Genomic DNA, 18,882 nt, shown 5'->3' with positions numbered 1-18,882 from the left:
TTGTATCTCATTCTGGGCTTGATTTGCATTTCCTTTACAGCTTGTGATGTTGAGCATCTTTTCATGTACCACCTTGGCTTGACGATGCAATATGAAAATATTAGGGCAAATCCAACAGAAATCACAGTAAGAGGGACTTCCCTGGTGGTCCAGTGGTTAAGAATCTGCCCTGCAATGCAGGAGACACAGGTTCAATCCCTGGTCATGGAACTAAGATCCCACGTGCCATGAACAACCAAGCCTACAGCCAAAACTAGAGTGCCTGCGTGCTGCAGCAGAGAGCCCAGGTGCTGCAATGAAGACCAAATACATGTATGTTAAAACAAGAAATCACAGTAAGAAAAATGTGATGGAAACCAAAATTTAGCCTTGGAATCGCTCATTTCTTCTCAGGTGCCTTATCTCTACGACCCAGGAAACACCATGGTCATAGGCCTGTTGCACTTATTTTCAGTTCGGTTCAGTCACTCAGTCGTGTCCGACTCTTTGTGACCCCATGAACCGCAGCACACCAGGCCTCCCTGTCCATCACCAACTCCCGGAGTCCACCCAAACCCATGTCCATTGAGTTGGTGATGCCATCCAACCATCTCATCCTCTGTCGTCCCCTTCTCCTCCTTTTTATAGTTATGTGTTGATTTGCTTAAGTTCACTGTAAAGTTATTTTTAAGTTACAATTTCTTTTTGTAGTGATACTTTCAAACACTTATTATGGAACATACTTTCAGGGTAGGTTTAGATCAGTGAGTCCCTAACTAATAGCAGATGAATCTCTTCTCCTTAACATCCTCAAGGAGGGGACAAAGCCCACCACAGCCAAGAGGCTAAGAGAGACTGTGATGGGAGAAAGACTGGAAACACCCCCCTGTATTGGTTTTGTCTCATTATCTGGGAAGCAAATAGTCTTTCTACAGTATCCTTTCAACTGGCAACTTTTGCAATTTAATGAGGATTTAGCTGACAGCTCTTGTAGATTCTTGGCCTTATCACAGGAGAATTTTATCTGTTATGATGTACTTGGGTGTAGGGCTCCCACTTATGGAATTTAGGTAAAAGCCAGATTCATCTGAGCTATTATACAAAGCTAACACATTGCACCTAGAGAATGCTTTCAATTCTGAGGCACGTTGGCCATCTTCTGCAGTCGTGTGATCCTTTTTATGGAAGGAGGTGGGTTCCAGACCCTTTTGAGAATCTAATGAAAGCTGTGGATCCTCCTCCCTATAAACTCACACCCATACAATTTTGCATACTGTATTGGAGGGTCCTGGGTGAGCAGACACTGGCCATGGCCTTGTGTTATTTCCCTGGCTCCCTAAACCCTCAACTAAAGCTCTTATCCTTGACCAGCTTGACTGTGAAAGACTTAGAGAAATGAGCGATAAGCCAGTCCTCTTCCTGCAAAGCACCAAAGCAGGTATCATCTAGAGAAATCTTCCATGGGTCTAGGTGAAAAACTGACCCTTTATCTGGCCTTCTGCTTTTTTGCTTCATTACATCTGTTCTGAATCTTGAGCCATTGCTCTGGTCTGCATTAGTGTCTATATATAATTATTTCCCTGAAGTCTTGGCACTGGGGTATCATATGTCAGAATACCTGAGAGGAGGTATGTACTGCATTATTGGGATAAGCAGTTTAAAACCAAGCACTGGTGCCTTAGCTCATACTGCTTTAACAGAATACCACAGACTGAGTGACATAACCAACTGACATTTATTTCTCACAGTTCTGGAGGCTGGAAGTCCAAGGTCAAGGTGCCAGCTGGTTTGGTTCTTGGTGAGAACCCTCTTCCTGGCTTGGTGTGCAGATGGCTACCATCTTGCTGTGTCTTCCTCCTCTTGCCAAGAGGGAGGGAAAGCTCTCTGGTATCTCTTCTTCTAAGGGCACTAATCCCATCAGGAGGTCCCCACCTTAATGACCTCATCTAAATGTAGTTATCTCTCAAAGGCACTATCTCCAAATACCATCATGTTGAGGGGTAGGGTTTCAACATATGGCTTTGGGTTACACAATTTAGTCCACAGTAAATGGTTTGGTTGACCTCAGCTTAGTGAAAATATTAAAGCAGAATCCCCTTGAAACATGGACATTTTAGGTCAGGCGTGGCACACACTTTACAATAACGATATCAAACCTTTGTATTACAGTGCAGTGTATCCTTGAGTGAAATCAGAGTTCTGCTAGTGAGGAAGAACTGCTAGTGAGGGGGCTTCCCTGGTGGCTCAGACGGTAAAGCGTCTGTCTACAACACAGGAGACCCAGGTTCGATCCCTGGGTTGGGAAGATCCCCTGGAGAAGGAAATGGCAATCCACTCCAGTACTATTGCCTAGAAAATCCCATGTACAGAGGAGCCTGGTAGGCTACAGTCCATGGGGTTGCAAAGAGTCGGACACGACTGAGCGATTTCACTTTCACTTTCAGTGAGGAAGAAGGCAAGAAATGGATTTGCAGTAGGTAACACTGTGTCTGCCACGGGGCATAAGTAGGAAAATATCAGAAGGCCGACATGGTTAGAGGATCAAGACAGGATATAAGCAAGAGCCAGGGGAAGGGGAGACCTGAAAGAAAACTGACGGTTTTTTTCTTTTTTTTTTTGGCCCCACTACGTGGCATGTGGTATCTTAGTTCCCCAACCAGGGGTCAGACTTGCACCTTCTGCAGTGGAAGTACAGAGTCTTAACCACTGGGCCAGTAGGGAAGTCCCAAAAACTTAGATTGTAACCCAAGTTGTAGTGCGAAGTCAAAGAACAGTTGACCAGAGGTGTGACCTGATCTGATTTTCACTCTGCACTCTACGTGAACCCAGCCAAATATTATATTGTATACTACAGTGATGTTCATTCGAATATTATTCTGGCTACTCTTCTAACAAGGGATTAGACAGGGCAGAACAAAGACGGTTCAGAGGCTTACATTGGATGAGTGGTGATGATTGCTTCTGCCCTGGGGGCAGGGATGGAGGTGAAATGGTAGATATACTGTGGATGTGAAGGATGAAGGGTAGGGATGCTTCAAGGATAAACCCAACTTTGGGGCAGATGCTAGGAGAGTGATATAGAAACAATTTAGGGAGTAGGCAAGATTAGGAATTTCATTTTGGTCATGTTGAACTTGAGTCACCTTTGAGACACCCATTGACTACGTGTGGAGTTCAGAAATCTGGGATAGAGATACTGACAGGTTTACTGGGTATGAGCTGAGCAGTAGAATTAATACATCCCACTCCTTATCAGTGCAGTATACAATATAATATTTGGCTGGATTCCCATAGAGCATTAAGCAAAGAAATACTGTATTTCTTTGTTTTTATATTAAGTATAAACTTGATAAGCTGAAACTTGATGGTTGCCTGGTCACCACTATGTTTGCTTCAAGGATTGGTCTCAGGTTGATTTCATGATTGTGTCAGACTTCAAAATGGCAGCCTGGGTTTTTATCTTCCTTGGTACCTTCCAGAGCTCAGAGAGTCTCAAGCAGAGAACAGATGGACTTTGGACATCTCACTTATACCTTCCACAGTGCTCAGATTATTATGAGTAAAAGGCCAAATCCTAGGTATAAATTGCTACATAATAGGGCTCTTGCCTGGAGAACCACTGGTCTCAAATTCATCATTATCGGTGTCAACAACTGGCATTTCTTCAGTACATTCTCTATTCCAGGCACTGTGTGAGGTGCTGAAAATAATCAAGATGACAAAGACATGATGCCTCTCATCAGAGTACAGTGTATATGGTGGGACAAGCAGTTTCCTAAGTAGACTGAGTGACACTCAAGGCTGGTGTCCAGCTCTCATAGTTCCTGGGATGAAGCCACCATTGAGAAGGATAGGGTATTCAGGAAGGAGGGACCATCATCCCAAGGATATCCAGAAGTTTGGAAAAGACTAATGTAAGCAGAGAAGCCAGAGGACAGCATCCCAACCAGGGGAGAGATGCAGACACGGGAACTGGGGTGCCTGAGGCGTGTTTGAGGACCGCAAAATACGCTGTGAAAGGCTCTGACTGGGTTGGTATTCTCGGTTAGAAGGTCGGCTCTGGGCTGAACTAGTGTCAGAAGTGAGAACTCGTGGAACTCACACTCTGGCTACTCCGCATGGGTCCGCCATGCCTGATCTTCCTATCCCATCCTTGATCTGAAGACTGATGAGGAAGGCTGCTGAGCGGGTCGTGACCGACAGGCAGCACACAGAGAAGCCGGTGCTCCCCGGGGGAATCCATGCCGAGCCTTTGATCGTTCGTGTCTCCTGGCATGGGAAAGAGGTCAGCCTCTGCCATTTGGGGGCTGCAGCAGCGTTATTGCCCCTTGATGAGCCTGTCGCCCTGAGATATCAGCTTGTAGCAACAGTGGCTGTGACAGACACCCCATTTTCTCCTCTCCGCATGCCATTCAAACATTCCTCATTTTGTCGGCGTAGATCCTTGATAAATCGGTTCTCTTTTGGATCTCCACAGTCATTAATGTTATCCATTATTTGGCAAGAGAAATATTGTTTTTTTCCTAACAAGGAGACTCGTTTTTAAAAACCCTTTTGGTAGGTCCTTTCCCTGCCAGGAATCTTCCTTTGAGGATCAGGACTTGGAAAAAAAAAAATCTTTGCCCAAGTAGCCTAAGCTGCTGGGAAGGATTGAAGATGGGTAGGCTGGACACCATAATGAATTTGTTGGTGTCTAGTCTGATGAGAAAAAGAGATGCAAGAAGTCAAAGTGGTTATCTGAGGAGCTTTACAAATAGCTGAGGAAAGAAGAGAAGTAAAAGGCAAGGGAGAAAGGGAAAGATACCCAACTGAATGCAGATTCCAGAGTATAGCAAGGAGAGATAAGAAGGCCTTCTGAACAATACAAAGAAATAGAAGAAAACAACTGAATGGGAAAGACTGGAGATCTCTTCAAGAAAATTGGAGTTACCAAGGGAACATTTCATGTAAGGATGGGCACGATAAAGGACAGAAACAGTAAGGACCTAACAGAAGCAGCAGAGATTAAGAAGAGGTGGCAAGAATATACAGAAGAACTATTTAAAAAAACAAAAAGGTCTTAATGACCCAGATAACCATGACGGTGTGGTCACTCATCTAGAGCTGGACATCCTGGAGTGTGAGGCCAAGTGGGCCTTAGGAAGGATTACTATAATCAAAGCTAGTGGAGGTGATGGAATTCCAGCTGAGCTATTTCAAATCCTAAAAGATGATGCTGTTAAAGTGCTATTCTCGGTGTGTCGGCAAATTTGGAAAACTCAGCAGTGGCCACAAGACTGGAAAAGGTCAGTTTTCATTCCAATACCAAAGAAAGGCAATGCCAAAGAATGCACAAACTACATTGAGTACAGTCATGCTCATTTTACATGCTCAAAATCCTTCATGCTGGGCTTCAGCAGTATGGGAACTAAGAACTTCTAGGTGTACATCTGGGTTTGGGAAAGGCAGAGGAACCAGAGATAAATTGACAACATCTGCTGGATCATAGAAAAAGCAAGAGAATTCCAGAAAAACATCTACTTCTGTTTCATTAAGATGCTAAAGGCTTTGTGTGAATCACAACAAACCGGAAAATTCTTAGAGATAGGAATACCAGACTACCTTATCTGTCTTCTGATAAACCTGTATGCAGGTCAAAAAGCAACAGTTAGAACTGGACATGGAACAATGAACTGGTTCCAAATTGGAAAAGGAGTATGTCAAGGCTATATGTTGTCACCATGCTTAACTTATATGCAGAGTACATCATGAGAAATGCTGGGCTGGATGAATCACAAGCTGGAATCAAGATTGCTGGGAGAAATATCAACAATCTCAGATAGGCAGATGATACCACTCTAATGGCAGAAAGCATAAAGTAACTAAAGAGCTCTTGATGAGGGTGAAAGAGGAGAGTGAAAAAGCTGGCCTGAAATTCAGAATTCAGAAAACTAAGATCATGGCACCCATCCCATCACTTCATGGCAAATAGAAGGGGAAAAAGTGGAAGTGACAGACTTTCTTTTCTTGGGCTCCAAAATCACTGAATACAGTGCCGGCAGCCATGAAATTAAAAGACACTTGCTCCTTGGAAGGAGAGCTATGACAAACCTAGACAGTGTATGAAAAAGCAGAGAAACCACTTTGCTGACAAAGGTCCATATACTCAAAGCTAGGATTTTTCCAGTAGTCATGTACAAGTGTGAGAGTTGGGCCACAAAGAAGGTGGAGCACCAGAGAATTGCTGCTTTAAAATTGTGGTGCTAGAGAAGACTTGAGAGTCCCTTGGACAGAAAGGAGATCAAACCAGTCAATGCTAAAGGAAACCAGTCAATGCTAAAGGATGGTTAGGGATGGATTTGCCAGATCTGCTGTGGGTGGTGAGGGCGCTTACCCATGCTGTGACCTCTGACCTCTCTGCCTAGAGGAAATCCCAGGTGAATACTCATGCGCATACCCTTACTTTTTGACTGCCTTCCTACATTGTTCAGTTTTTTAAACTAAGTCACAGAAATAAATTGACCAAGGTACACAGCATAATTAGCTTTGTAAGAATGGAACTAAGAATGCTTAACTGGCACACTAGGTCCATTTTCTGAGACAAAGGATGCTCCTTACCAAGGAACTCATCATTCTTTCCACCACTGAGAGCTGCCCCTTTATGGACCCATGTGTCCCAGAGAGACAGCACAAACCCACGCTTCAGTAGGAGAGAACACGATGTGATTATTGAGCCCCAGTGAAACATCCAAGCCTGGGGTATTATGATGGTTCCTCTTCTCATTTAACCCTGATAGAAATAATGAACTGGCATTGTCAGCAGGCAGCAGTCATCATATTTTCATAAACCTCGCAGAGTGGGACATATCGCCACATCCAGGCCACCATGGGTATATAGTTTTAACCTTGGCTTTAGACATTTAGAAATAAAATTACATCTGTTGCTTCATCTTGCTCAGATGATCTCAGGTAATTGATTCACACTAGCCAGACTCTAAAGATATTAAAACAAAACCCAAAAAAACCCACAACTGGAATGTCCATTTATTAAATCATAATGAGATGCATGCCCTGCAAAATAATGAGATATGCATGTCATCAGACTAGCAAGTTCCAGGAGAAAGCAGACTCCAACAGGGAGTTTCCTTAGTGACCAGGGATCAGAGCTGAGGAGTTGGGTGGACTTGGATGGCCTTGGGTGTTTTCATGAAGCCCTTCGTGGGCTCCCAGTCACCTCTGTCTCCCAAAGGTGATTTCTGGAAAAGGGGGACCACTGTTGCAGCATCTCTGGTCAGAGTGGCCGCGTCCAGACGGTTCTTAGACCTGCTGCCTCCCTCCACCTTAAAGACCAGCCACCACCCCGCACTCTTCTTTTGTTGTTCTAGCCTCACTGTTTTTATTTCAACAGGCATTGATGTTGGTTATAATTTCCAGGCTCACTGATTTTACTCCTGCATTTCAGTGTGGCTGCTTTTTGAGGAGTCTCAGAAAGATGCCCAATCCTCGCCACCCGCCCTGGTCTATACTGAGTGGACCTTGTGGGTGCCTAAGTGCTGTTTGTTTACGAGTCCTGCTTGACCATATTTCAGCTTCATTCATGGGCTCATGACCCTCTCTCCGCTGCTTTGGGAGAAGGACTGTTAGTGGTCTGTTGACAGTTGGTTCACCTCTAACCCTTAGGAAAGAACCAAGCATAAAATACTCTCTGGTTTCAAGAAGTGGGTGCAGGGATATGCACAGGGTGATGGAGGAAATTTTACAAACAGTACCACTGAGGTCAAGAAATGCTCCATTTTCCACAGTGATGGGAGCAATTTCCTGCCAGTGACTTTGGGGAAGGTGAAGTTCACCCCATCTGTGCCTTTGTCTCTGCAAAGGCCCAGGTGGTGGGGCGGGGGAGGTGCGCTTCCCCAGTGGCTCAGCAGTAAAGAATCTGCCTGCAATGCAGGAGATGCAGGTTAGATCCCTGGATCGGGAAGATCCCCTGGAGAAGGAAATGGCAGCCTACCCCAGTATCTTGCCTGGGAAATCCCATGGACAGGGGAGCCTGAGAGGCTACAATCTGTGGCGTCACAAAGAGTTGGACACAACTTAGTGGCTAAACAACAACAAGATAGAAAGGATGCCCGGTGGGAGAAGCAGGAAGAGAATGTCTCCTTTTCCACACTGAACAGTGTGGCTTCAGGACAAATGGAAGGGCATTTCACTCCCTCTGCTCACTTACTTCATGCAAGCATCATCTCCTGGAGACTGCCATTTAAGTAGCATCTAAATGCTTCGGGATATTTAGCCTGGAGGATGGAAGGCAGGGGATTGACATTTGCTCACTTAACTAACATTTATTGAAACTAATACGTGTCGGGCAATATGGCACGGCTGCTGAAATGGATTCATTACCGCCCTGGCCACACAGGCGCTTCCTGTCTGCCAGAGGCAACAGGCAGTAACAGATAAATTACAATCTGGTCTTGCTGCCTGTCCCTAAGGTGGGCGGCAGGAGCTGGTGGAGGCGGGGGGACTCCCAGGAAGAGATAAGGACCCTGCCCAAGCCTTGAGGAAGGCTCCCTGAGAGTGGCGTACAGTGACCTGGACTTGGAAGGATTGTCTTCAAGAATCTACCAGGTTGTCAGGCAGGGGAAGTGGTTAATTCTCTAAGACCCAATTATCTAAAGATATCGTGTGCTTACTGTGTTGGATAAAAGATGTCTCATTCAATTTGGGACGTAATTTTTAAAATATAACTTGGAAGGGTTGATCCAGCTTTGAACTTATGTATCACCAATACTTAGCGATGGGGAAAGTAAAATCTCTGAATATCAGGATGTTTCATTTGTCTAGCACCACACCGAGTGAGCGAAAGAATCAATCTAGGCTTTTATTATGTTTTAAAAGGTTTATCCTCTGGAATGGAGCATGCCAGCACGGAGGCTGGAGGCAGGTGGTACAGGTTTTCTTTTGGTTAGAAAACCAAAAGGCGCACAGAGAGGAAAGTGGCCAGCTCACCAGGAGCTGTAATAATATGAGTCGTGAGTTCAGACCTCTTAGTCTGAGCTGGGTTTGTGACCAGAAAGAGAAGAGATGGAGGTGGGAAGAGGAGAAGTACCAGTTCACACCAGCAAGTCTGGAAACGACCGTGGAGGTGGTTCAGAAGGAGGGACCAGGAGCCCATGACTCAATGGCAGGTACAGGTGCTCCAGGGCTGCACACAAGACCACACCGCAGCTTCCAATAGGCTTGCCGTGCTCTCACAGTGCACATCCGAGGATGAGCCTCTGAGGGTGGAAGCAATTTCTAGTCATCCTCAGAAGTGCCTTGTGGGAACTTCTCTGGAGGTTCAGGGATTAAGACTCCACACTTCCAGTGCAGAGGGCATGGGTTCCACCCCTGGTCTGAGAACTGAGATCCTGCATGCCACATGGCACAGCCAAAAAGTAAAAATTTTTTTAAAAGCGCCTTGTGAGAGAGCTGTTGGAGGCTAGGGGACAAGCAAAAAGTGCAGTCAAAAGCCAAGGCCAACAACAGGATGGAGGTACAAGACGTTTCCCAAGTGTGGCTGTTAGTCTGCACAGATTCGTAACTGCTTACCAAGCAGAACTTGAGAGAGAAGGAAGACGGGCTGGAGGAGGGAGGCAGAGAGCAAAAACCCTACAAGATGCACAAGTGGAGTTGGCAATCTGCCCGGGGTTCAGAATCATCAGTTAGCGCCCCTGTTAATCACCTCCAGACTGGATGTCTGCACTCCTTGCTGCAAATTCATCACTCGTGAGAACTAATTCTAGCTGCTGAAAGTTTTGCCGTGTTTCTCCTAACACAACATTCCTGGCTGTTGGAAGCTCCCCTCACTTATCCTCCTCTGACCGCCCCCTTCCCCACCTCCAATCCACTGTCAGCAGAGGCTGAGTTGAAAGTGGGTTTGTCTGAACCTCCCTCGGAGGTGTTTCCCTTGTGTGCTCACGGCCTAGACTTCCTGGGGATGCTGTCCTTTAGGCTGATGCAAGAATCAAAAAGTTACACATTTGGAAGTAGGTCCCTGGATCATAGCACACCTTTGGACGATGTCTTGTCCAGCCCAACCCTTTACTGTGGACAAGTTTTATTTTATTATTATTATTATTTGGTAACTATTTTACTCCAAATGGAGTATGCTGCCAATTTCTCACGCTTGGGGAAGAGTTTGTCCTTCTTCCCCTCCTGCCCAACTCCTGGACTTCAGCTCCAGTTATATATAAACTTTCTAAGGGATGTGTGTCCCGTCTCCCCTCTAGTGTCCCTTTTTTTTCCTCATCTAGAGCTTTCCCCGGTCGGCTTCCACCTTCTCAGCTTTCAAAGTATTAACCAAATTTCAGGGGTAACGGGACATTTGGCCATTGCGTTTCACCAAGGGCGCCTTGCCGAAGTCAGCCTGCACATGGTTCTAATACGTGAACTTTCCCTCGTCCCTTTCAGGTTTGCAAGGAGGAAGCTCTGGCATGCACATAAGCAAATCTCTAGTTGCTAAAGTAATTGCATTACATCTTTGTAAACATTCAGGTCTTACCGGTCATTCTGGTCTACAAATCCGAATAATGTGCTGAAATCTGTTTTGCTAAGTGAGCCTTGCAACTAAGCACCAGAGATTTGACAGCTTAAAAAGCTTTGCTTTATTTTATTATTTTAAAAAATCTGTCCTATTAACCAGAGTAAGAGGACGAGAACTCAGATTGCTTAGTGCGTGTTCCAGACATTCATCCAGTAAACACTTGTTGAGTCTCACAGACAGCCAAGACGCAGGGCCAACTGGTGGCTGCCCAGGGGTTGTTACACATCCAGCAGACTCTGCTCTCCAGAGGAGGAATGCCCAGGTTTGATTGAGGTTTCAGGTGTTTTTCAGAGACCAACTGGGCCTGGGTTGGCCCTTCTCAGTTTCTCTGGTTTGCAATATACATAGAAGTTTGTTGTTTCGCCCAATTACACTGTTGTTGTTCAGTCACTAAGTGATGTCAAACTCTTTGTGACCCCATGGACTGCAGCACGCCAGGCTTCCCTGTCCTTCACCATCTGCTGGAATTTGCTCAAACTCATGTCCATTGAGTCAGTGATGCCATCCAAGCATCTTGTCTGTCTTTCCCTCCCCTCCTGCCTTCAATCTTTACCAGCATCAGGGTCTTTTCTAAAGAGTTGACTGTTCGAATCAGGTGGCCTAAGTATTGGAGCTTCAGCATCTGTCCTTCCAGTGAATATTCAAGATTGATTTCCTATAGGATTGACTGGTTTGATCTCCTTGCTGTCCAAGGAACTCTCAAGAATCTGCTCGAGCACCACAGTTTGAAAGCATCAATTGCATAAAAATACTTTCTTCACTAATATGCCTTTGAGTAAGTGTTCTCAGGGAAGCTTGAGCAATTTCCTAGAATTGAGGACTTCTTGATAAAAGGCTTGGAAATACCCATCCTCAAAGATCAAGGTTGAAAAGCAGGTCTCCAGAACATCCTGTCTGCACATCTATCACATACTATCATGACTAGAGGTGGTTTCTCTCTCCTTCCCTTCCAGAGCAGTGTAGAAGCTGAGGTCAGGATGTACAGTCAGTCATGAATGATTCTGAGACTTGGTACAAAATTTTTAGTTATATTGTTCTGTTTCCACGTTAAAAGGGTAGGACACTGGACTGAGTCCCTTCAGACTCATCTGTTCCTCTCTCCCACTCCCTTGGGTCTTCCTGATGGTGAGCAGGGTCTCACTGCACAATATTTCAGCAGAGGGAAGCTGAAAAGTTAGATGGAGCTGGTAGAATAGAAAAGAGACAAACAAGGGGAGATAAGAGTGGGGGGCTGGCATTTAATGACTGCAATGTGATGGGCACTTTCCTATGTTATATCTTTTACCTGTATCCATCCGTTCATCTATCTGTGTGTTATATGTAATATAGATTATTATACAATGTATGTGATATATGTTATAATATCTCTTATAATGTGGGTCCTATTTTTGTCATTTTACAAAAGAACTTGAGACTGGGAGACAATACATAATTTCCCCAAAGTCACTCTACCAGGCCTTGTTGGAGCCAGAATTTGAATCTGTGTCTTTTATCTCTCTGAATCCCAGGCTGAGGAAGCCACACCACGAAATGCCTCTGAAAGCAAAGTCAGCCCTCAGAGGAAAGGACTTGCAAAGTCACCCACCTCTTCATCTTCATGCTCTTCCTCCAGTTAGACTAAAGGGCGCGTTCTGGGTTGCTGTTTCCAGATGATGCCTCAGTCGTCAGTGTGGACTGCTGCACTCTGGGGCTTTTTATGTAGAATATTTGCAGTGTGTTTGGGCACTTGTGCTGTGTGTGTGTTAGTCACTCAGCCATGTCCGACTCTGCAACCCCATGGCCTGTAGCCCGCCAGGCTCCTCTGTGCGTGGGGGTTCTCCAGGCAAGAATATCGGAGAGGGTTGCCATGCCCTCCTCCAGGGGATCTTCCCAACCCAGGGATCAACCCAGGTCTCCCTCATTGCAGGTGGATTCTTTACCAGCTGAGCTACCAGGGAAGCCCAGGAGGCACATTTCAGATGCTCAGAAGGTTTGCTTGTATGTGTTGCTTGCTTTCCCAGCTACACTGGGTAAGAGAGGCAGGCCGGAACTTCTGCCCAGCCCTGAGCTCCAGGGTCTGGACGGCAGCTTTTCTATCCTCTGTACCCCCTGCTGCAGTGCAGGGGAGCCAAGCGCTGAACCAGGGCTACCGGATGTGACCTTATTGGGGTTTGGTTCAGCAAAGACTCGGGTTCACTTTTCTTTATCCCTGTCTCCCACTGATGGGCCACCTCCTGTCTTTCTAGAAGGCAGGCTGGGGTAGGACATTAGGTGTTGATCTCCTAACTGTAAGGACACAGCTGCCCAGAGCTGCTTCCCCGAGGAGGGCTGTGTCTATTGAAGAGACAGGTTGGACTTGCCAGGTGCTGTGGTGACGCGTTGGGGTTGTCCCTGGTCCCTTCCCCTCCGTGTTCTCCACCATGGTTGATGCAGCCCCCGTGGTCCATGCTGGAGACCTGGGAGGCATCCTGGCCTTCCCTTTCTCCATAGCTAATCACCTCATCTTCCTGTTTTTCCCTCTGGACTCCTTTTGGAATCCATTCCCCCAACCACTACCACTGCCTGTGCCTCCGGTCCTTCCCTTGTCTGCTCACAGCAGCTAACTTGTCTTCCTGCCTCAAACCCACCCTCCACACAGCTGCAAAGTCAGTTGCCCACATGGCTCCTCTGTTCTCTGTGCTAAGTCACTAATTCCTATCTGATTCTTTTTCGACCCCATGAACTATAGCCTGTCAGGCGCCTCTGTCCTTGGAATTTTCCAGGCAAGAGTACTGGAATGGGTTGCCATTTCCTTCTCCAGGGGATCTTCCTGACCCAGGGATCAAATCCATGTCTCCCACTTGGCAGGTGGATTCTTTACCACTGAGCCACCTTTATCCATTTATCCATCAGTGGACATTGAATTTTTTCACATCTTGGCCATGCTACAGTGAACACAGGAGCACATGTATCTCTTCATGGCACTGATGTCATCTCCTTTAGGAATATATCCTGAAGAAGGATTCCTGGATCACGTGGTGGTTCCATTTTTAATATTTGGAAAACATCCGTATCATTTTCCATAGTGGCTGCACCATTTTGCATTCTCACCAACAGTGCACAAGGGTTCCATTTTCTCCACATCCTAACACTTGTTAACTTTCATTATTTTTTTGTTGTTAATAATGACCATCCTAACAGGTATAAATGTAATAACTCATTGCCTGTCACTGCTTCTGATACCAGCTCCTTCCTGTCTTCTCTGTGTCTGTCTCTCAAACCAAAAGTCAATAAGGAAAAGCAGAACCTTAAATCAGGTCTAAGAAATATGCAAGAAGTTAGAAGGCTGCAGTGAATTATGACAGTAAAGTTACATAAAAGCAGAAAGAGGTAACAACTGATTGTTATCTGGAATTCTTTTCAGCAGGCATCCATTTTTGTAAGGACACTGATATTGTCCAAGGGCAAAGGAGGAGGTGGAACATCCCTTAATTAGCACAATTATTGCAGTCAAGTCTCGGGACCGCTCAGTGGAAGCTCTAACCCTATCACACCATTTCATTTTCCAAGAATAACTGTGCCTTGCTGGACCAGCCATGGTTGGCTGTGGGTGATTTTCACTTTCATTTATGTTAACAGCCTTCTTCATGGAAAACTTCCTCCATGAGACTTGTCCACAAAACGGTAGTGGCGTTTTAGGTAACCCAATGCATTCTCTCTACAAACAGAGGCCAGGTTGCTCCCAGCACCTGGCCTTGCTCACTGGGTTCTTCTGGAACGTCAGTCAGTGGCACCGAGCTTTGCTGATTTCCCACCTTCCAGGAGGGTGGTGTGCAGGAGGGAGGAGTCGGGATGAGTGAGGACTCCAATGGTGTCCTGGGCTGTGCTGCAGTGGGTGCTCCTGCATCCTTCCTTCATCCTTGTCTCTCTTTCAGAGCCCAGCCAGAGGGCTCAGCAGCCAGCGGTGAAACCCCCTCTCCAAGAGCATGTTTGTTCATCCAGACATTGACCCAGGAATTGCCATAGGTAGACCCTGAGCTGAGCACTAGAAATCCAAGAAGAAAGAAAAACACGAGACATGGTCCTGCCTTGAGGAGGGTGTGGAGATCAGGACAGTGTGCCGTAAGGAAGGGTCACAGAGCAGGGCACCCACACTGCCTGGCAGCAGAGGGCTGGGTCTTCCTAGTAACACCCTAGCTGGGATGTGCCAGTTGGAAAGGGCCAGGGGAGGGTAGCCCAGGTAGAGTGCAGACCTTCATTTCGGTCCAGAAATAAAAAGTACTCTGTGGACTGCAAACCAACCCTAAGCATCTTAGCAGCTAGACCCAGTATCTGGGAAATGGGGAGGTCGGGTCCAGTGGCTGGGCTCTGTTTGCAGTTGAAGGGGCCAGTGGGCAAAGGAAAGGGCCTGCAGAGAGAATTCAAAGTCAAAACTGAAACCTAAGGTTCAGTTCTCAAGCCTCCTTCCCTTTAGTGAACAAGCAAGACAGTTAAGAACAGACCCGGAATCAGACAGACAGGGCTCGTGTCCCGACTTCGCTGCAAGTTAGCTTCTCTGCCTTTAAAATGAGAATTATACAAGGGACTGTATACAGGGCTCTGGTGTGAAGGGACCGCAAGGAATAGCACCGTGACCTTGAGACTGACGGCAGCTGAGCCATAATTGCCCTGACCCTCAGTGATCAGGGAGGAGGAAGCAGTTACCCCGCCCAAGGGAGAGTGTGGCAGAGCCCCTCCCTGGGAGCAGCACTGCCCTGGGCTCAGCGCTGTAACCAGCCTGAGTCTCAGTGGAAGGGGCCAGGGCATCGCCCTGCCCTCCTCCCCCATCTCCCCTGGGGTCCCCGCTGGCTGACCCCCCAGCAGATGTCAGAGAATTCAGCCCTCAGCAACCCTCCATACAGGCCAGCCTCCCGGGGACGGAGCGGAGTGGAGGGTGGCTCTGCAGGTCCAGGCAGGCTGTCAGAGATGCTCCCCTCCTGGGGGAGTGAGGTTTAAGTGAGAGAATAGAGCAAAGCGCATGGTGGGACTTTTGACCCTGAATAAGTGTTCAGCTGAGGCTACACTAGAACCCAATGTACGTCTGTTTAAGTGTGCCAGAGGAGATGAGACGACAGACGGAGTAGTAGAGGGAAGACGGGAGGGGTAAGCATGCTCCCCTGGATGGCCCTCCAAGGCTGGAATGGACGTGAGTGAGGAGCTGGTGGAGCCGGGTTGCTGGCACTGGGGGGACCGTCTGTCGTGGGCAAGTTCAGACGTTATCCTGAACCACGGGCTTCTTGTTCTAGAACAATTGGGAATAGCTTTATCGTCTTTGAGAACCTGTCAATTTGTAGGTTATTTAGCTGGTTTGATATGTAAAATGTGAACACAGAGATGAAAACGAAGCCTGCAAATGGGCAGGCCCAGGACTGTGGAAGTCAGCATCCTGTATATGGAGATAGAAACATCTCACAGTTGTCATTTCTGCTAATTAAACCTGCCACACAAACCACTCATGAAATAGCCTCACCTGGGAGCCCTGTGAAATTTCTAGGTCTGAGGAAGATTTTACAACCTCTCCTTGCCCTTCCATTCTGTTTCCATCCCTGTTTTAAAACCTTCTTTCTTAATTTTAATTTAGTCCTCAAGCTCCATCCGTTTCCTTTCTTTCCATTCTCAGTGAAAGTGAAAGTCACTCAGTTGTGTCCGACTCTTTGCGACCCCATGGACTATTTTAGTCCATGGAATTCTCTAGACTGGAATACTGGAGTGGGTAACCTTTCCCTTCTCCAGGGGATCTTGCCAACCCAGGAGTCGAACCCAGGTCTCCCACATTGCAGGCGGATTCTTTACCAGCTGAGCCACCAGAGAAGCCCAAGAATACTGGAGTAGGTAGCCTATCCCTTCTGCATCGGATCTTCGACCCAGGAATCAAACTGGGGTCTCCTGCATTTCAGGTGGATTCTTTACCAACTGAGCTATCAGAGAAGCCCTCCATCCTCAGTACCAAAACACAAAAAGTATTTTGTGTTTCCCCTCCCCAAGAGAGCTAAAACCAGAAGAAATCAAATTACTTTAAGAAGATTGGCACATGAAGAATAAATCTTCCTTGAAATTTTCTTAAAGATTTTTTTCCCTTGAAAGCCGAACTGTAAAATAAAACACACTCTGTTGTTAACAAACAGAAGCCTCACGTATCTACAATTTCGCTGTTTTCCAAGATGAACTAACATTTCGCTCTGTCTGCTTTTCCTAATATGCACATTTCATTTACCCTAAATCCTCATTATGGGAAACATTTCTGCGTCTGTCTCTCAGCCCCAGGCTTTCCTGGGAAGTGAAATATGGGCTTCGTGGTTTCAGAAGCACTGGCTCTCACTCATTTCGCCAAAAGCAGCAAATCTTTAAAAATGAAATTTTCCAGGCTCTTAGCCCCTAAACCAACCCTGTAGGGAGAGACGGTTTTGAATCTTATCGGCCCACAGAATGTCTCACAGCATTTAAAAGTGTCGTCAGCCCTTCCCCTATACAGCAGAGGCAGCGAGGCTGTGCAGAGTGCAGGAGCGGCTGAAAAAATGTACTGAAAGCTGTGCTTTGGCCCTTTATTAAATTTCTTACTTGCCGACAGCCTCAGTCCCTCAAAGGCCTGGAGCCTGTTGATGCCTGTTCCCTTGTTCTCATTAAACTGGTCTCTGGGCTGTAGCTGTGCTTTGAACAACACTGGGCTGTGTGGGAAGGTTCCGGGCTCGTCTAGGGGCAGGACTCTCTCACGGTGGCTGCTGCCACCCTGGGGGTTGTCTCAGGCCCAGAACCAAGTTCTGTGCCATCCAGCTTTCTGCCCAGCCTTCTGGAATCCAGCCTTGCCCTCTGCTCTGTCCATCACAGTCACAGTGTAAATCTCATCCCTTTCTGATGTCCAGTCCCAACCAGGGCCTGCCCCTGTCTTCCCCGTCCCTCCCTCCCCCACCCAGGCCTCAAGCATGGACCAGATCTTTCCCTTGGTCTCCCAGCCAGTCAAGGGCTTCACAGGTGGCTCTAGCAGTAAAGAACCCACCTGCCAATGCAGGAGATGCTGGAGACAAGGGTTCAATACCTGGGTCAGGAAGATCTCCTGGAGGAGGCCAGTGGCAACCGACTCCAGTATTCTTGTCTGGAAAATCCCATGGACAGGGGAGCCTGGTGGGCTATATTCCATGGGGTCACAAAGAGTCTAATGTGACCGCAAAGAGTCTAACATGACTGAAGCAACTTAGAATGCACGCACGCACAGCCAGCCAAACAAATTGGGAGAAGGCAGCACAGAGCCGCAGCATCTTAAAGCCAAAAAATGTTAGGAATTTTCCAGTCTGGCCTCTTTGTGTTTAGATGAGGACATCTTGGTCCAGAAAAATGTATCACTGGCCTATTAGTGGTGAAGGTCACGTCAGAGCTGGTAGCAGACCTGGGCGGGAGAACCCACAGTTTCATGGCACGAGTTGCTTTATGGGTATTTAATAAAAATTCCCTATTGTGACTGTCAGTATCTCTAGAACTAGAAGTTTTCTCTACCAACATCCTAAATAATTTTTTTTTTGGACTGCCTGCCCCTCACAGCTTGTGGAATCTCAGTTCCCCGATCAGGAATGGAACCCAGGCCCACTATAGTGAAAGCTCCAAGTCCTAACCACTGGACCTAGATTATCTTTGAAAATTCAATTTTAAGGGTTTATTGGGGAAAAGGTTATGGTATTATAACTTATGTCAGCTTCTGCTTATTACATGTTAATGGGAGAAACTGTAACCTTTCAAATACCCAGGTTGGATGTGGTAGGGTGAAACTGTGCGTTTTGGGGCCGCTTATGGCAACTTGGTTACTCAGGTTTGTAAAAATTTCCCTATTTTGCTCTGATTAAATAAAGTGAACCTGGAAGGGTTCTAAAATGTATTTGTTTTCATTTTAGTCCCTAAGTCATGTCCGGCTCTTTTGCAGTCCCATGGACCGTAGCCCACCAGGCTCTTCTGTCCATGAGATTTCCAGGCAAGAATACTGGAATCCCTTAGAGGAAGGTTGCCATACCCTCCTCTAAGGGACGTTTCCAACCCAGGAATCTAACCTGCATCTCCTGCAGTGAAGGCAGATTCTTTATTGCTGAGTCACCAGGGAAGCTCTCTATAGAGTACACTGAACATATCTTCTGTTTGTTTCCTTAACCTGTCTTCTACTGGGGATGATATCACGGGGAGTAAGATCAGAAACATTTAAGATGAATTCAGTGTACATGTTCACCCTCTGTCACCACCTGGGTTAACTCTTTTTGCTGCCTGTGAACTTCTGTGCCACGTGAACCCATGGGAGGTTTGGATTCTTGGCTGAGATTGTGTGTGCAGCACACTCAGGGCAGGTTTCTCCACTTGAGCGAAGACAGCTC

The 18,882-nt window shown here is 46.7% G+C and overlaps 1 protein-coding gene and 1 non-coding gene across 3 annotated transcripts in view; both read left to right on the top strand.

Moving 5' to 3' along the window:
• The window catches only part of CAMK1D (calcium/calmodulin dependent protein kinase ID), a 396,366-nt gene that overhangs the window by 360,468 nt on the left and 17,016 nt on the right, over positions 1-18,882 (top strand). The window lies entirely within an intron of this gene.
• On the top strand, positions 2,213-2,284 carry TRNAC-ACA (transfer RNA cysteine (anticodon ACA)). Its single transcript has one exon. It is a non-coding gene; the product is annotated as a tRNA-Cys (tRNA).

The sequence above is a fragment of the Bos mutus genome, chromosome 13 (assembly GCF_027580195.1).
Source record: "Bos mutus isolate GX-2022 chromosome 13, NWIPB_WYAK_1.1, whole genome shotgun sequence".
In the NCBI taxonomy this organism is placed as follows: domain Eukaryota; kingdom Metazoa; phylum Chordata; class Mammalia; order Artiodactyla; family Bovidae; genus Bos; species Bos mutus.
Note: the sequence above shows the minus strand (reverse complement) of the source record. Positions and strands in the feature narration are given on the sequence as shown.